At 46.8% G+C, this 19,794-nt stretch overlaps 1 long non-coding RNA gene across 1 annotated transcript; it reads right to left on the bottom strand.

Annotated features, from left to right (window-relative positions):
• Positions 1 to 718: 718 nt before the first annotated feature.
• Positions 719 to 17,797, bottom strand: LOC144017804 (uncharacterized). Its single transcript, XR_013283257.1, has 3 exons — positions 17,148 to 17,797; positions 16,986 to 17,069; positions 719 to 1,519 (listed from the first exon to the last, which is right to left on the bottom strand). It is a non-coding gene; the product is annotated as an uncharacterized LOC144017804 (long non-coding RNA).
• Between the last annotated feature and the right edge of the window lie 1,997 nt (positions 17,798 to 19,794).

The following is a 19,794-nucleotide window of genomic DNA, read 5'->3' as shown; positions in this document are numbered from 1 at the left end:
ATAATATATATAATATATAATGTATAGGCGGCACGGTAGTCGAGTGGTTAGCACGTCCGCTTCCCAGTTCTGAGGTCTCCGGTTCGAGTCCAGGCTCGGACCTTCCTGGGTGGAGTTTGCATGTTCTCCCCGTGCCCGCGTGGGTCTTCTCCGGGTACTCCGGTCTCCTCCCACATTCCAAAGAAATGCATGCAGGTTAATTGGGTGCTCCGAATTGTCCCTAGGTGTGCGTGTGAGTGTGGATGGTTGTTCGTCTCTGTGTGCCCTGCGATTGGTTGGCAACCAGTCCAGGGTGTCTCCCGCCTACTGCCCAGAGCCAGCTGAGATAGGCGCCAGCAGCCCCCGCGACCCTTGTGAGGAATAAGCGGTCAAGAAAATGGATGGATGGATATATAATGTATATATTAATGTATCCCTGGTTAAGTCTTACTAGTGTGCTGCACTAGTATAGGCCTAACATACTGTAGGTACAGTGTGTGTCATGCACTAGTAGTACACACACCCACCAATGCACGCACGCACACCCCCACATACAGACAACTACACACTTAAAACTAATGTGAACATATACACTTTTAAGATGCCCTTCACCAGTAATAAAATCTAAATAATAATAATAATAATAATAACTAGAGCTGCGAGCAGCTATAAAGGGCCCTCGCAACCCGGGCCACGTTGGGGTATATGCAAGTCGGGGGACTTGCACGTTGGGGTACTGTTAAATAGACAAGGACCATGGAAAATAGAAATGCATTTGCCGTGCCTTGTGTGTAAAAAGGTGCAGTAAAAGGCCAAAAATGATGCACAATTCCCAAAATAAATTCAAAAGTGTGGACTTTCTGATGTGTGTGCAAAGTTTCATGAAAAGTCGCTCGTTTGATATTCAAAACCAGCATCTGTTTATTTGAAAACATTGCATGGCACAGAGATGGTGTGTGATCAAATAAAAAGCTTTTTGATGACTCTTAATGTGGTGTCGCTGTGCAACACATATGTATTCATGACATAGTGAAGTATTGTGACAGTTTTGTAGGGTCCAGCAAACAGTAAATGTGTGACAGTTATTCAAGAAAAAATGTAGCTTTGAAGCAGGCTAACCAATGACATCATCTAAAGGGGAAAAAAGCACATGAGCAAGCATAGGTATAAGTAGAGGAGAAAAAGAGATGAAAGAAGTGCGAGAGATGGAACAGGAGAGGAATGCAGCTGTTTATGTATAGCTGTTGTAACAGGACAGATTAAATAACACTTTAACCTGGGGTTAACAGCGCCCTAGGACAGATAAACTCTTTAGTGTAAAAGTTTTCTGGGACAGATGAATCCCTTGGGGTCAAAGAGTTTGGGTTAGCACATAGTCTGTCTTAGGATAATGTAACCTCCATGGATGAATTAGTCCTAGGACGCTTTGACCTGCGGGCTAAAACTTCAGGGGGGTTAACCTGTCCTGTTATATTGTGATCATCGTCTTCGTGCATGTCCTCAGTGGCTTCTTCTGTCTGTGTGGCAGCATTTGATACATCTGTAGAACAAAAAAGAATGAAGAATCATGTTAGATCTGTGAAGTTTGGTTGTCTTAGGTGTAGTTTACAGAACAGTCGTGTGCATATTTTTAGCATGGTAGTGTCTTAATACAAATGCATATTATGTAATGCACTGTATATGGATATTACAGACGTAATATTTGACGGTGATCTTTGTAGCGATAATTGGGTCGTCTTTTGGACGAATTAATAATCTGGACGTTACAGAGGTAAATTGTATTTACCTCAATAACCTCTGGGGCACCACGTTTGTTTTGCTTCGTATTAACAGGAGCAAACAACGACCAAAATCCTTCTTTTATCAGTCATTGATAATCTAAAGTCGCCACACTCGATATTCAGTGGTTCGTTGTACTAACAAAAGAATAATAATCCACTCGGAAACACAGATGACTTAGGCGGAATAAAGTTTATAAAACATGCATTTATTCACGATTGCTACACTACAGAATCAAAATACTGCCTATCTAACTATTCTACCGTCAGAAGAAAAGAAATAAAATAAAGCGAATGAAAATAAGGAAGGAATGCGAATGAATAAAGAAACAGGGAAAAGAGAAAATTTGACCTGCCAGATTTGTGATGTTTCAAACGTAAGTGGCACACAGTGGATACGCCGAGGTAGAAATCAAGCGCACTTACGAGCCCTGGAGTTGCGTAGCAACGAACAGAAGTGGCGGCCTTTTTGACAAGGGGGAAAAAAAGAGTCAATGTTCGTTGAAAAATGCAAGGAAAAAAAAAGGTTTATTCCACAGGTTAGCGAGGGAGCCGCGCCAGGGGCCTGACGTAGTTGCGCGGCTCGTCCCTTGATTGGTTGGTGATCCGGCGAGGTTGATCCTCGCCGAGGTTGGTTCTGCTGGGCAGCTGTCCGAGCTCAGGTGTTGCAGCTCGGTCAGTACGCGCCTGCGTACGGGGAAGGCCAGCCGTTGGAGGTGCGTTGGCACTGCGGCGGAGCGCCACCGAGTAGCAGGTGCGGTGCGCGGCTTAGGTGCACAACCTTGAGTCCGGCGGTGCGTTGCAAGTGTACCCGGGACCGAGAAGGTCGGGCGGGTGAGCACCGATAGTGGAACAAAAAAACAAAAAAACGAAAGAGTCTTTAGTCAGCGTTGCAGTTTGCACTTGCTTTGGCGTGGCGTGGCGCGAGGATCCGATCTCGTTAACGGATCCTGCCAGGAAAGAAAAAGCCACGTGGTTTGCAAGTTTCTTAGACAAAGGGTTCGAGCAGCCTGGCTGGCCCACTTGCAAGTCGGGCCAGAGTTTTTGGAAGAGGCTTGTGAGAGCCGGAACAGGCAAGAGAGCAGGAGGGCAAAAAAAAGAAGAGAGCGGGCAGTGGTCTGCTCGTGTTTTTATAGTCTCTGGGTGGGGCGAGCAGGTGAAGGCACACCCTTCTGTTCGCTCGCGCAGACTCTCAGAGGAAAATTATTAAAAAGATTAATAATTTGGCATTAAATTTGGTCAGTCTGGCAAATCAGTTTTCCCACACAACCCGTTTAACACACATTGTAATTAATGCATCATAAACTAACTTGTGAGGTAACTTCTACTTGTCTAATCTGACTGAACTGAGAGACATTGATTATCTTTCATTCTTTATGGAGTACACATGAAATAGGATGTTCATACACACAAAGATATAACATGAATCATTCGTAGTTCAGTTGTCTGTCAAGAATTATCATGATATAAATGTGTAAAATGCGGTTACTTATGTGAATTGTCACTAAGGATAGTTCCAAGTTTCGCCACTTGGAGGTGTTGTTGCTCCATCTAGACGTTCCGGGAAGGGCGAGGCGCCAGAGTATCCTTTTGTGATTGATAAGAAGTCATGAACATTCCTTTGATCGGTCATTTGTGTATTCCAAACCATTGGAGCCATTTGTTCGGGCTCCGAGCAGACTGCTTGAAATACACTCCTTCGGCAGACGCATGAATTCCTTTGTCACCTGGTCAGCGGCTTCAAAAGAGTTTTGTTGGTGGCAAGGACCACCTGTAGAGCTGACCAGGCTGGATCCTGTCTGGGCATTGGCATATTCATGCACTGCAGAGAATTTGCTTCAGGAGAAGCAAACTTAAAAAAAAAAATTAGAGGGTGAAATGGACCTAGGCAATAGTTGTTACAGACCCCCCTTCGTCAAGCGGGATGAATCTTCAGGATGTCCAGGTTGGCGGGTCCAGATGATGCGTGGCCAGGGTCCAGGCCACGGTCAGCCGGCCGGAGTCCCACTCACGCTCTGCTGCAACACTGAAGACATACCACTGGTGCCACTTTTCCCTAACCTCTGCCTGGTTATGTGTGTGCAGGGTACGTCTGTGTGTTTTCAATGTGTCTCTATGTGTATTCAGTTAACAGTGTGTCTAACTTGGTACTGTGTCAGCTAACTGAGGGACTCGGGTCCCAAAACAGGCGCGGGCCTGGGAAAGACGCAAGACGCGAAATTCCAAACAAAAGAAAAGGAAGAAAACTTTTCCTAAGGCTATAAGGCTAGTATCATATTATGAGTAACTAGGGGAAACGAACAGCAAATTAAAGAAAAGAGAGAGAGAACGAGAAAAGAGGCTGTCGCCTTCTAAAACTCAAAAACCCGGGACTATACTCAGGCCATAACTCTCTTATAAAGACGGGGAGGTTGTCTCAGGCACCTGCGTGTCGGTGCAAATCTCCACCCCTGGGGGTGTTCGTCAAAAAAAAAAAAAGTCTTAGGTCGGTTAGCGCGACACTATCGTTGCTAGGTACTTAGCTATCGCGTCTTCCTATGGTGTAATTAAACACCCCAAAAGTCGTGCGTTATCCAAGAATAACTGAAGGGAAAAGGGAAAGAAAGGGAGGAGGGGAGAAAAGGGAGCAAAAGGAAGGAAAAAAAAAAAATCAGAGTATCCTTGGCAGTCGCGCTAGACTAAGGGAAGGAAGGCAAAGGGGCTTAGTTAGATTAGCTAGACTCACTAACGCTTTAAAAAGAGTACTCTGACCTGCTTTTGAAGGCCTTAAGTACGGGGGAGCTTTTTATGGCTAGCAAAAACTGATTTCACGCAGCATACCATTCATAAGTATCATAACACCTTGAGTGTACATAATCTTTTGAATTTGAGTTGCAAATCATTTTGTAGTTGTCTAGTCTAGTTCTGCATAATGCTATCGGTGTTACAGCTAGGACCGTATCCTTAAGTGTTGCACCAAGCGTCTGCAAATAAGTAGCAAAACACAGTATGCTAACCTCTCGCAATCAACAAAGAAAAGGGGATTAGCGTCGCTCGGTATGGTATCACTGAGGGGTTCGGTAGGTGCAGCGGGGTGTTGACCCCCCTTTTGCACGTGTGATACTTTCAAACATCGTAGTCAGCGAGGTCGGTCGGCGGAATTTGGCGCGTCTGTCGAGGGTGGCGGTTGGGTCGCTGACTCGGAGTCGGCTGGTGACCCCCCTTTGTCAGTTCCGCACGTATGCTGGTCCTGAGATTCGCTCGATCGCGTTCTCAGACGTTCAAACCCGCAGTGACTTTTGATCTGGTTTCGGTGGACCCATCTCAGTTGGTCCCCCTGACGTCCTTTATTCATCCTAATTTGATAGGCGACGGGTGACAGTTTGTCGACGATTTCATGTGGTCCTGACCACCGGGGAAGAAATTTTCGGGCGATGCCCCTCTGGGCACGCGGAGTATTAGCATTTGGTTGCGCGAACAAGTAATACCATACTCGATCACCTATTTCAAACTCGGTTTGTGAGGCTTTCCTATCGTAGTAGGTTTTCTGACCTTCTGCACTTTGCTTAAGCCGTTGTTGGGCAAATGCAAACGTGGCTCGGAGGTGGGCTTGCAAGTCCTCCACGTACTGGGAGGCCGTGTATGCCGTGGCTAGGTTTGTTTCGCCTGGCTGGTACATCAGGTGCAGGGGGAGCGTCATTCGCCGTCCGGTCATCATTTCAAAAGGGGCCACCCCTGTGGATTCGTGAGGGGTGGCTCGAATTGCCATGAGGATCAGTGGGAGTCGGGTGTCCCAGTCCCGATGGTTGGAAACAACAAACTTTTTCAGCAAATTTACCACGGTGCGATTAGTCCGCTCCACCTGTCCTGATGACTGCGGGTGATGGCTAATATGCAACTGGGCCTTGATTCCGAGCATTTGCCAAAGTTGTTGCATCACCTCGGCTGTGAAGTGGGTTCCCCTGTCTGAGTTAACCCGTGAGGGCAACCCAAAACGGGAGAACACGTGGTTCATCAGCAGGCATGCAGTGGTGTGTGCGGTGTCGTTTGGAGCAGGCAGGCATTCTACCCACTTGGTGAACGCGCAAACTACTGTAAGAAAGTATTTGTTCCCTCTCAGAGATCTGACCAGTGGTCCCACCCAATCAATTTGGAGATCAGACCATGGGAAGTTGACTCCTTTCTGTTGGAGTGGTGCTCGGTGACTCGGGTTTGCTGGCTGAAACTGGCAGCAAACCAGGCATCCTTTGATGTAGGTTGCTACATCATTATGCATGCGCGGCCAGTATGCCACCTGTTGTAGTGCGGTGACAGTGGCCTTGAATCCGCGGTGGCCTGCATAAGGCGCGTCGTGGGCGTATGTTAGCAAGACCCCCCTTTGGCTCCGTGGAACCACCAACCGCAGGGCAGGCGGAGACGCGGAGTCATAAACCAGAAGGCCTTTAACGAGACGCAGCCTTTGCAGCACGGAGAGCAAGTCTTTGAGGTCGCTGTCGTCACTCAACGCGTCAGGCGACACGGGGTTGGCGACAGGATCAGAAAGGTGCTGAATTATTTTGAAAAGCGCGGGGTCGCCGGCCTGTTGGGCGACCAAGTCGGAGGTTCGGACGGGCGGTACGCACGCCACGGGCCCCGTAGGGGTCCGTGTGGGGGCGTCGCGAGACTCAGCGCCGGCCGCAGCGCGGCGGCGCGTGAGAACGTGGACCTCCAGGGTGGGCTGGGTGGGCAGCCAAGCTGTATCAAATGTCCAAGGAGTCCCGTTGAGGGCCCCTTGTTTGGCTAACGTGTCCGTTAGGTCGTTAAAATGTTTGTCAGGTCCTGGGACTTTTGAGTGTCCCCGGACCTTTTTCCAATAGACATGCATATCATTGGAGGAAACCAAATGGTCGCATGTCAAAATGAGGTCGCGGTGTTTAACGGGTTTCTTCGCTGACGTAAGGAAACCATTTCGACGCCACACCGGTAGATGACAGGTGAAGGCGAGGCGGGCATAGTTTGAGTCAGTGCAGATAACCAGCACCGTGACACCGTGTTCAACTGCTAATTTGAGTGTAATCAGGATGCCAGCGATTTCCGCATATTGAGAAGAGTGGGGGCCCAATTGGAATAGCAGTGGTTTGCACGGTGTGTCGTCGACCCAAGCGATGCCCACCCCAGCCTGCAGCTGGGTTTGGTGGTGGTAAGAGCAGCCATCCACGTAAGCTGTAGGCATGTCTTTGCAGACATGTTCCTCAAAATAGCGGTGACGCGTGAATTCCGGCATCGGTGCCACGGCGACGTCTGTCGGCGGGGTCGGGGAAGTTGACACACAGTTCTGGCAAATCGCTAGATCGGTACCCAGCGGTAACTTTGCGTTTTTCGCATACCGGACTCGAACATCGTAACTTTGTAACGCCATAAGCCAGCCGGCAATGCGCGCGTTCGTTACGACACCGTCTCGAATGCGTTGGTTGTTAAGAAAAGTAACCGGATGATGGTTAGTATCAATCGTTACTTTTTGACATCCAATGTAGTTTGAGAAATGTTTGATTGCCCATACTGTGGAAAGCAGGGCTTTTTCGCAGTCGGAGTATTTCAACTCAGGGCCGTTCAACGTTTTACTGGCGTACGCCACGACGCGTTTATCCTGGTCGTACATTTGGTATAGACCCGCACTCAAACAATGGTCGGAGAATCCTGCTTCCAAGAAAAATTCCTTGTTGCTATCGGGGTACGCGAGACAGGGAGCGGAGCCCAGCTTTTGTTTTAGCATATTCATCGCGTTGTTTTGTTCGTCACCCCAATCGAAGGGCGTGTCTTTCTTCAGCAGGTTAGTAAGAGGGCGTGCTATGTCAGCAAAGTGTTCAATGAACTGGCGCGAATAGTTGCACACGCCAAGGAAGCTGCGCAATTTTGACACATCGGTGGGGGTTTTGATGTCAAGAAGGCCTTGAATACGGCTGGATTGTGGTTCAATCCCGTTCGGCCCAACCAAGATCCCCACGTAGTTGACCTTCGTGCGACACCACTGACCTTTCAGGAGGGACAGTTTGGCACCTGCAGAAGACAGCTGTCCAAGAACGTGGTCGATTTCCATCAAATGGTCATCCAAAGAGGAGCTCCTCATCATAATGTCATCGACATAAATGAGGTTGCCCCTGGCGGCGGCATCAGGGCACGCCTTGTTGAGGAAGATGTTAAATTCGGCTGGCGAGTTGGCGTAGCCGAATGGACACCGGTTGAAAGTGTACTGTTTGTTGCCAAAGGTGAATGCCAACTTGTATTGATCCCTGGGATCTACTGGGATCGTCCAGAACCCCGAAGCCACATCGATGGTGGTGAAGAATTTGGCATCTCGAACCTTGGGAAGTTCCTGTTCAAGTTGTGTCATGGGCCATCGCGAAAGAGGAACCTGTTGGTTCAGTTTGCGATAGTCAATGGTTGGTCTCCATGTACCGTTTGGCTTCAAGACTGGCCACAATGGAGCCGAATAGGTGCTGTTACAGGGGCGAATGATGCCCTTTTCCAGCATGGCGTCGATAGTCTTCTGTACTGGTTCGTAAGAAGCTATCGGAATCTTGTACTGGCGCACGAAAGTTGGAGGAGCGCCGGGCTGAGTCGGGATGCGGACTACGTGTAGTGCCGTCAACCCGCAATCCAAGGAGTCCTTGGCAAAAGACGGTGTGTATTTCATTAACACGGTGCGCAAACGTTCGCGGTCCTGTTCGGACCGGAGCGCGTCGGCGCGGTGCAGAACTTCTTGGAGGTGCTCCTCGAACTCTGGGTACGGTTGAAGGTCCCCATTTGGAGTCGTGGTTGGTTGAGGTTTCTCTGGGTTTCCAGAGGGAATGCTCGAGGGCGTTGGAGGCAACGCGCTCAAGGCATAAATCACCAGTTGTTGGTCTGTCCCCAGGTCCACCCGGACGATGTCTTCATCGTTGGTGGGACCGGCAGGGTTGACCGTAACAAGCTGAGATGGCCTGGTGAGTCTTCGGCCACCGGTGTCTTCAGTCAAGAACAAGTCCGATGGGATGTGTCCAACCACAGGCACCGTTAGAGTGAAGTCGTGGAAGTCGGAACGGATGAGCAGGCCCAGACGGGTCGCTTTTGGTATGCGAACGTCGTACGAAAGGGGGTTGTGAACCAAGATCAGAGTGGTGAGAGAGGCGTCCACGATGGGCGTGGCCTCCAAGAGTAACGACAGGTTCATGAACTCCGAAGAAGGTTGGAAGAAAGCGGAGCGAGCATTCAAGACCTGGTTAGCTCGTGTCACCAAGCGAACCGGAATGTTGATCGTGGTCGCCGGAGCGATCACTTCATCCTCATTTAAGACTTCGCAAGCATCTGGGACGGTCTGTCCGGACTTCATGTTTGGAAGACTGGGAACACAAGCTAGAGGTTCCGAGTTGGTGAGGGACCACAGCACGTTGTTGATGGTGTCCACCTGGACGGCAAGACGAACAAGCAAATCTGCACCCACGAAAAGGGTGTGAGGCGCATCCGGGACAACCAAGAAGTAGTGGGTCAGTGAGTGCTGCTTCCACTGAAGGTTTAAGGCGCACACGCCCACTGCAGTTATTGTAAGAGGAGGTTCCGTGTTCAACGGAAACCGGCAAGACTTGGAGACGAAAAGAATGTTCGGGTCGAGATCTCGCAAGTTGTCAGCGAATGCTGCAGAAATGGCTGATTTGTCAGCCCACAAGGCGAGGACGGCGTCAAGAACAGGTGCACCTTGCACGTGGACACCTCCGATGATGCGTGGGGCGTACCCTGCATCAGGTGGGGGTGGGTCAAGGTCACAAAGAAAGGTGTCGTGGCTTCTCAGCCGGTCCTTTGTCGGGGACGCGAGGGGTCCTGCCTTGGACTGTGTCGTGTCCCAGCTTTCTGTGGGGGCGTCTGCTTCCCCGTGGGGTGGCTGCGCCCGAGTCACAGTGCAGAGCTGAGCCTGGTCAGGGCCCGAAGGAAATGTCGGCAGGGCCTGCCGCACCTGGGCCCAAATCTGGAGTCTCTGGTAGTCTATGATGGGTTGGAAGCGGAACAACAGGTCTTGGCCAATAAGAAGGGGGACTGACTCAATGGGTCCCACATAGACTGGATGAATGAATTCCATGGGGCCAATGGACCAGTGTACCATCGCGACAGATTCCAGCTTTGTGTTAGTAGGTGAGAAAGCGCTAACGGTGAGTGGGCACCGCCGTAGGCGGAGCGGTCGACTGTTAGCTTGTGACGCGGCGCGGAGTTGTTCGAACACCGTGTTGGACATCACCGTGATGTCCGCGGCGGGATCTACAAGGGCTTCGTAGGTTAGAGCTCGCTCCAGGGTGACGCTCAGATAGAATTTACGAGCCATCCCCCTGGTGGTGAGGTCACCTAAAAGCTGTTGGAACGGTCTCACGTCATCGGTTGATCGCGATACATGCGGGTCTGCTGTATTTGGATCAGCCTGCAGTACCAATATTGTTGAGTCAGAAGGCAGTTTAGTAGGTGTCTGAGTGTCGGCTACTGGAGGCCCCTCTGGTGACCTCTGCTGGTGGGTCACTTCAGTGGGCATCCGGCCGTCGGTTAGTCATAAAGGCGGGTCTTTTGACGAGTCTTTTGACAATTTCAGGAGTGCCTTCAATATGCCGCTGGCAACTGCGTGGTGGTCAGTCTCGGAGTCGGCTTGGCGGTTCCGGGACTCGCGGCAGGAATCGGTTGCTGGCGCGCGTTCGACTTTATCACGTTTTGGATGATAGCGCGAATCGGGCTTTCCTTTAGCAACTTTGGAGCGCCGGCGGTCGTCAGCTTGCTTTTCTCCGTCCGCTTTCTCGTCACGCGAGTAGTCGGTTTTGGAGCGCGGTTTCCGGTTTCGCGGGGCGCGGGACTGTTTTGACTTTTTGGATTTAGTCTGGTCTTCCCTCGGAGCAAAGGAGCAAGCTCCCTCCAGCTCTGAAGGAGGACCCACGTCCACTTTATAAATTCCTGCGTCGCCTGCCTTGGGGGCGGATAATTTTAGCTTTGCATAGCCCCTAGCTGCTAAGTCACGTAGCTGCGAGCTATTCAGTGTCTCAGGACACAAAGCCAGTCCCAAGTAGTGGTTAAGGTTTTGTTGGAGGTTTCGGACAAACAACGTTTTAAAACCAGAATCTTCCTCCATGTTGGGCTCGTTACGAGTCCCAAAATAGGCATCGCGAAGACGACTATAGAAAGCCTGAGGAGCCTCCTGCTTTCCCTGTTTGACGAACATGGCGACTTCCATGCCCGACAACCCAGGAGAACCGTCAAACTCGCGTGAGATGGCTTGGTGCAGTGCCAAAGGGTCAGACAACACATCAGCGGGCTGCCGTTCCAGCAGTCTGTTGACTGCTCGGCTGGACGTCATTTTGATCAAGTACAACTTATCTTCCACGGTTGCCATTGGGACCCGCTGGAGATGATAGTTGATGTCTTTCAAGTACTCTGTTGTGTTGTGGGACCCCCCTGGTTTCGGTTCGAATTTGGTTATATTTCGAGCCAGCTTGTCCAAATCTTTCCAGGCCACGCCCATTTGTCCCTCCAACGGGGGAGTCGACATGGGTCCACGTTGGAAACTGTCATCACCTGATGGCCCGAAAGCGTGTGGGGAGGCGGCCATTGGAGGTGCCAGGCCTAAAGCGGCGGTGGTCACTGGCGGCGTCCTCCAGGCGGTTCCGGACTCAGGTGGCAGTTTGAGCTGTGGTGCTGTGGCTCTGGGATCAGGAGGTCTGTGTGGGGGTGGAGCTCCCGGCCGGGAGGCTCCTCGGGAGACCTCATGCAACTGCTGCGCGCGTTGCAACTCATGTTTAATATGAGCTAACTCTGCCTCATATTCCTGCTGGCATTGTCGGAGGCGGGTAACCTCGGCTTCAGTCAATGCTAATTTAGTTCGCAGGTCATATGAGCGGTCCACTTCGGCATTACGTTCCTCCCTAAAGGTCTGTACCTGAACTTGGAGGCGCTTCACTTCATCGGTTGACTGAGCTAGCGACGAACTAACCCGAAAGTAATTAGCTTCTGCTAGCCGAAGTTGGTCTTTTGACGGTCGTTCAGTCAAGTCAGTCACCTCTGCTTTTAGTTTGTGAATTTCATTTGCCGCGGATCTCAGCAGTTTTTCTTGCTCTCGATTTGTCTCTTCGACGGTCGCGAGAGCTTGGGTTAACTCACCAATCTTTTGATGGGAGTCGGGAGTGAAAGCAGACTCATCTGCATCACTGCCCAGATTTTCGGCTAGCGCCGCATCTGCGCGGGCTTCTGCCTCATCCAGCTGCGCTTTAACGTCATCCAGCTGGGTCTCCATGACCTTCACTCGGTCGTGGGCGGCTTCAAGCTGTGCCGTGGCATCACGGCTCTGCTGTTGTGCCATGTCAAGTTGGTGTTTCACTTGACAGTCCTCGGCATCGCTCAGCTTCAAGTGTGCGGCAAGGTTCAAAGTCAGACATCCGAGCATTCGAATGAGTGACTTGTCCTTTGGGGCTTTGGTCTCAGCGTCACTCATGAGCTGCGCGAGGTTATCATTTAGCGTATTGACATCCGCATCCCTAATAGACTCAGCGTATCCAGGTAAGAAGTCCTTGGTCAGCTTCTGCACCAGTTGAGCCAAGGTATCTAGGTTCTCACAGGGGCTGGGAGTCTCTCGGAGTGATGCCATATTGTCAATAGCTTTTTAAACGATCACACTTGTACTAGCGTTTAATAGTTAGTTAATCAGCGTACGCAGTTAGCTAACTACCGCTATCAAGTATTATCGTCAACAATACACACTGGGTTCAAATTATCAAAAGGGGAATTGCCACAAAAGCAAAAGATTTGTAGTGGGCTATGCAACCCACAGCTTACACTATAGTTGGGAGAAATCAATTCCAGTTATTAAAACAAACAAAAACAAACGGCAATAAAAAATAGAATAATAAATAAAGCAAAATAAAATAAAATAAAATAAAATAATAATAATACTAACTTCAACTTGACTCACTCAGCAAAGAATAGCTTAAACGAGGGACAGGGTAACTCTAAAATGTTACAGCGGTCAATCCCAAAAGCTAAATCAAAAAAAAAATTCAAACAAAAAAATTTTTTTTTTTTGGAAGTCGAGTTAAAAGTTGAAATTAAAATTAAATTAAATAAACAATAAAACAGAAAAAGGGGGAAATAAACTTAAAAGGGGTTAATAGTCTTAGTCAAATGACTGGTTACAGTGTCAGTACAGTTTCATGCAAATGTCCTGTGGACGGGGTTTTTGGGACACAAAACTGCAGAACTATACAGAAATATTAGAGCTGCCTCTCTAATAATAGCTCATTCGAACTCACACCTTCTTATTAACTAGACACAACCGAAAAACAAAAACAAAAGAACAAACAAAAACAACAAAGTTAAAAATAATTGATAAAAATGAGAAGAAAACAAATAAAAGGGAAGAAAATAATAATAATAGTACTAGGTCTACCAAACCAACTAAACAAACACAAAACCTGAAATTAAGTGGAATGTTAAGTCAAGAATATAGCTAGTTAGCCTAGTATGAAACTGGATAAAAGGGAATACGAAAAAAAAAAGAGGAAAAAAAAGAAAAACACAATAGTGTAAATAGTTCCTTTGTATTAATTTGACCCAGCAGTATGTTTTGTTGATGCACCCGTAATTACTCTCACGCTAGGCAGCGTAAAAGGCTAGAATGCGGTCAGCTATTACTATAATCCTTAAACGCAAACAGTCAATTAAACCTACAACTGCGTTTAATCGGACGTGGATAAATTTTTTATTATCCTTGTGTACTAACGGTGACGACACTCACTAAGTACAACGCTCGACACGGAAAACAATTCAAAAAGCAATGTGAAGTGACATTGAATCAGAATTATCGCGGAGCAAGGACCACCGGCGTTAAAGCAGCAGTGGGGGGGGTCAGTTGTCTATTGACAGCTCAAACGCTGTCTGACAGCTGACAACCTGCGAGACCCGCTCCCTTTCGGGGCGTCTACAGGCGTGGCTCAAACTCGCCAATGAGAAGGGAGGGGGAGGTACTCAACCACGCCTCCACGAGCCACACAGCTCTTCACAAGGACTATGGCGCCACCTTGTGGAAATGCGTACACGGTACAGGTAAGCAGCTAACGTCTTAGCGCTCTGTTAATCCGCTCGCCACGAGCTGAAACTTTGAGTCGGCGGCTACAAAAGCTCAGTCACGACTCAAACTTCTCCCACAAGCTAGGTGTAGGAGGAACACGGGGAAAGTGACTCGGACGTCGTTTACGTTGCTCGCGGTTAGCTACTCCGAAGCACGTAACTCGAGTCGGGTCAACGCGACGCACGTAGGCTGTCACGTGACTTCCCACAATTTCCGGAAACACAACAACACAAAGACAAACAACTTCAAATTCAGCCAGCTGAAATTTAAAAGTTGCACAACTCGAGTTCTATCACGTACGTTTTCAAATACAAGCCACTATTTTTTTCAAACGGTGACCGGCTCTTACTTTTATTCCAACAATCAATCCCGTTACTCTCGTTTACTTATAGCACGTCACTCCGTGGTAACACACGCAAGATGGCGGCTAACCAGACGCTCGATTCAAAGTTGAAGGGGAAAGTCAGTGCAGTTCTATGTAAGAAGAAATGTTTACCTTTTTGCACAGAGATAAATGATTAGGTACACTACGTGAAATGCGTTTTACTTTTCACGTCCAAAGTCTTGTGTTTTCGAGTGGATCTTCTTATGTTTTGTAGCCTCACACGGCCGGCACCATTATGTAGCGATAATTGGGTCGTCTTTTGGACGAATTAATAATCTGGACGTTACAGAGGTAAATTGTATTTACCTCAATAACCTCTGGGGCACCACGTTTGTTTTGCTTCGTATTAACAGGAGCAAACAACGACCAAAATCCTTCTTTTATCAGTCATTGATAATCTAAAGTCGCCACACTCGATATTCAGTGGTTCGTTGTACTAACAAAAGAATAATAATCCACTCGGAAACACAGATGACTTAGGCGGAATAAAGTTTATAAAACATGCATTTATTCACGATTGCTACACTACAGAATCAAAATACTGCCTATCTAACTATTCTACCGTCAGAAGAAAAGAAATAAAATAAAGCGAATGAAAATAAGGAAGGAATGCGAATGAATAAAGAAACAGGGAAAAGAGAAAATTTGACCTGCCAGATTTGTGATGTTTCAAACGTAAGTGGCACACAGTGGATACGCCGAGGTAGAAATCAAGCGCACTTACGAGCCCTGGAGTTGCGTAGCAACGAACAGAAGTGGCGGCCTTTTTGACAAGGGGGAAAAAAAGAGTCAATGTTCGTTGAAAAATGCAAGGAAAAAAAAAGGTTTATTCCACAGGTTAGCGAGGGAGCCGCGCCAGGGGCCTGACGTAGTTGCGCGGCTCGTCCCTTGATTGGTTGGTGATCCGGCGAGGTTGATCCTCGCCGAGGTTGGTTCTGCTGGGCAGCTGTCCGAGCTCAGGTGTTGCAGCTCGGTCAGTACGCGCCTGCGTACGGGGAAGGCCAGCCGTTGGAGGTGCGTTGGCACTGCGGCGGAGCGCCACCGAGTAGCAGGTGCGGTGCGCGGCTTAGGTGCACAACCTTGAGTCCGGCGGTGCGTTGCAAGTGTACCCGGGACCGAGAAGGTCGGGCGGGTGAGCACCGATAGTGGAACAAAAAAACAAAAAAACGAAAGAGTCTTTAGTCAGCGTTGCAGTTTGCACTTGCTTTGGCGTGGCGTGGCGCGAGGATCCGATCTCGTTAACGGATCCTGCCAGGAAAGAAAAAGCCACGTGGTTTGCAAGTTTCTTAGACAAAGGGTTCGAGCAGCCTGGCTGGCCCACTTGCAAGTCGGGCCAGAGTTTTTGGAAGAGGCTTGTGAGAGCCGGAACAGGCAAGAGAGCAGGAGGGCAAAAAAAAGAAGAGAGCGGGCAGTGGTCTGCTCGTGTTTTTATAGTCTCTGGGTGGGGCGAGCAGGTGAAGGCACACCCTTCTGTTCGCTCGCGCAGACTCTCAGAGGAAAATTATTAAAAAGATTAATAATTTGGCATTAAATTTGGTCAGTCTGGCAAATCAGTTTTCCCACACAACCCGTTTAACACACATTGTAATTAATGCATCATAAACTAACTTGTGAGGTAACTTCTACTTGTCTAATCTGACTGAACTGAGAGACATTGATTATCTTTCATTCTTTATGGAGTACACATGAAATAGGATGTTCATACACACAAAGATATAACATGAATCATTCGTAGTTCAGTTGTCTGTCAAGAATTATCATGATATAAATGTGTAAAATGCGGTTACTTATGTGAATTGTCACTAAGGATAGTTCCAAGTTTCGCCACTTGGAGGTGTTGTTGCTCCATCTAGACGTTCCGGGAAGGGCGAGGCGCCAGAGTATCCTTTTGTGATTGATAAGAAGTCATGAACATTCCTTTGATCGGTCATTTGTGTATTCCAAACCATTGGAGCCATTTGTTCGGGCTCCGAGCAGACTGCTTGAAATACACTCCTTCGGCAGACGCATGAATTCCTTTGTCACCTGGTCAGCGGCTTCAAAAGAGTTTTGTTGGTGGCAAGGACCACCTGTAGAGCTGACCAGGCTGGATCCTGTCTGGGCATTGGCATATTCATGCACTGCAGAGAATTTGCTTCAGGAGAAGCAAACTTAAAAAAAAAAATTAGAGGGTGAAATGGACCTAGGCAATAGTTGTTACATCTTATATTCATAGTTTTTGCCCGTTAATAAATAATATAGCTAGTAAGTAATAAGACACGCAAAAATGGTATAGTTGAATCCTCTGGGTCAAAAAGCAATGTTTTAGGATTGTGTGATGAAATGATGAATAAAAGTAAGGATACGACAGGTACATAAATGGTTATATATACACACGGACATATATATTTATACAGTATAACAGTGCCGCATGTATTGGTTTTAAGGAAAGAGTTGAAAAGCAGTGTTCAGAAAAAAGCATAAGACGCACAAAGTACCATTTCACTACATGTAATAAGTTGTCAAGTAGACATGTGAATTAAGTGGTTAAGATAGTGGCTACTGTGCAAGTAAGCTTCAATTGTCTCTAAAAGGTTAGCATATGTGTTCTACATGATATCAATGGCTAGACGTGCTCGTGGAGAAACATTACAAACAGAAAAACACACTAAAGGTGCCTTTAACAAACCTGTTAATAAATGAGAACTTAATACATATATGTATGGCATACTGTATATGATTGAGAAAGTTGTCCTGTTTAGTTTATGTATTGTATACTTACGGAAAAAAGTTGGCAATCTTTGCGTATGGAGATGATTAGAGGGTCTTTATCAAAAGAGAATTTGCTTGTTGATTTGTTCATGTTCTGTAGAAAAGCAAAGGAGTAGAAATAAATACAGTATCATACTTCATAAACATACAAGAAATTTGTAGCTGTATTAACCATTGTTGGTATTTGAAGTGATAATTTAGGAATAGAAGTGTAGTGATTGCAGAATTTATAGAGTGCTTACCTTGTATGACTTTGTAGATGGAAATGTCTTTTGTTGAAAGAGCTCTTTGTTGTCTACTATATATGCAAGGACGAGCATAAGTAGGTGTGGTTATGAAGTACTTGACCATTGAAATAAAGCAGTGGTATCAAATGTATGGACCGTGGTTTGGCTCAGGCCTGCAAAGGGGTTTAATGTGGCACAAGAGATAATCTTGTAAGGTACAAAAAGTAATAATAATATAATAGGTATGCCTCTGAGTTTTCACAAATCTAGGTCAAGTCAAGTCATCTTTAGTTATTTTGCGCTTGAATCATCCAATCGGAAATGCTCCATAAAAAATGTATAGAGGGTGCGATTTATTGCAAATTGCACAAGAAATCTCTAAAAATTCATGTTAATGACAAGTCTGATGTGTGTGCAAAGTTTCACGAGTTTTCACACATGTATAGATAAAAAAAAACAAAGCAGCACTTTACTTGGCAACCAATGCATCGCTATAGCAGCAGCGTGCGACAAAATAAAAAACTTTCGATAAATTTGCATCTTAAACATCTTAAGATGAAACACACCAAGTTTGAACACGGTCGGATGAATTTTGTAGGAGGAGTTAAAATATGACCCCTAAAAAAGGCCACAAAAAAAGGCTACAAATCCCATCATAAATCAAAATGGCGGACTTCCTGTTTGGTTTAGCACATGGTTCCAAGAGACTTTTTTGTACATCGTGGGCTCTTATGTATGCCTCTAAATTATCATAGCGCTAGGTGAAACGTACAACCGGGAATGCTTCGTTAAAGAGGAGTTTTTTAGCTCAAAATGTGATGCCCGGCCCCTACGGGACTTCCTGTTGGGTTTAGCACATGGCACCAAGAGACTTTTTTGTACATCGTGGGCTGTTAAATTTGTCTCCAAATTTTCGTAGCTCTAGCTGCTTCGTACAACTGGGAATGCTTCATTAAGAAGTAATTTTTTCCTTTGCAAACTGTGCATGCCACGGCAACAGCGTGCGACAAAATAAAAAGCTTTCAATAACTTTTCATCTTCAACATCTTAAGATGAATCACACCAAGTTTGGAGATGATCGGATAAACTCTGTAGGAGGAGTTCGTTAAAATAAGACCCCTATGAAATGGCCCAAAAAATGGCAACACGTTCCAAAGTAAATCAAAATGGCGGACTTCCTGTTCGGTTTAGCATATGGTTCAAAAAGAGTTTTTTGTACCTTGAGGGCTGTTACATATGTCTTCAAATGTTGGTAACTCTAGGTGAAATGTACAGCCGGGAATGCTTCATTAAATAAGAATTTTGAAACACAAAATTTGATGCCTCGCCTCTGGCGGACTTCCTGTTAGGTTTAGCATATGGCACCAACAGGCTTTTTTGTAGATCATAGTCTGTTACATATGTGTACCAATTTTCGTAGCTCTAGATTAAACGTACCACCGGCAATGCTTCGTTAAGTAAGAATTTTGAAACTGTAAATTTGATGCCCCGCCACCGTCATATAGTATGTCAAAAACTTTAGATTTTTTACCATGATGTTGTCCCAGGTGTTGAGATGGTACAGCCCAAGTTTGAAGTCAATCGGGTTAACCGTGTAGGAGAAGCGGGCAAAAGTATGACCCCTGTAAATGTGCAAAAATGGGCCAAAATTGGACATTCAAATACTCATACCTCACTTCCTGTCTATTTTAGGGTACACATATCAAAGAGGTTTTTGTTCATCTGGATGTGCTACAGGTGCCACACAATTTTCGTAGCCATAGGACAATCGTAGCGGGACAGGGATCCGTTAAACCTATGTAGGTGGCGCTACAGAGCCATTTTTCTGTTATCATGTATGGCGACTTTAAAATATCAAATTTTTCGCCAGGCCCGATCTGCGTGTAAAGTTTGGTGAGTTTTCGTTCATGTTTAGTGCCTCAAAAATATGGTTGTTTGCGGAAAAGAATAATAACAAAGAAAAAGAAGAAGAAGAAGAATAATAACTAGAGCTGCGAGCAGCTATAAAGGGCCCTCGCAACCCGGGCCACGTTGGGGTACTTGCACGTCGGGGTACTGGCACGTTGGGGTACTGTCAAATAGGACAAGACCATCTAAAATGTTTTTGACAAGCCTTGTGTGTGCAAAGTTTAATCAAAACGCAAAATATGGTGTGCAATTCCCAAAATAAATTCAAAATGGTGGACTTCCTTTTAGGTTTAGCATACGGCTACAGAATACCTTTTGTAGGTCTTAAGCTAATAGGTATGCCTCCCAGTTTTCATAAATCTTGGTCAAGTCATCTTTAGTTGTGTATCGCTTGAATCATACAATTGGAAATGCTCCATAAAAATGCATAGAGGGCGCTATTGAGCACAACGTTGGGTTACTTGCACGTCAGGGTACTGGCACGTTGGGGTACTGTTACATGGAACAAGGACCATTTAAAATGTTAGTTTTTTCCATGGCTTGTCTGTGCAAAGTTTAATGAGAAAGGCCAAAAATGATGTATAATTCCCAAAATAAAATCAAAATAGCGGACTTCCTCTTTGGTTTGGCAAATGGCTACATAATACTTTTTTGTAGGTCTAGCATAATCATACAATCGGAAAT

Source organism: Festucalex cinctus, chromosome 4, assembly GCF_051991245.1.
Source record: "Festucalex cinctus isolate MCC-2025b chromosome 4, RoL_Fcin_1.0, whole genome shotgun sequence".
In the NCBI taxonomy this organism is placed as follows: Eukaryota; Metazoa; Chordata; class Actinopteri; order Syngnathiformes; family Syngnathidae; genus Festucalex; species Festucalex cinctus.
The sequence above is the reverse complement of the archived record's forward strand: the minus strand, read 5'-3'. Positions and strand labels throughout refer to the sequence as shown.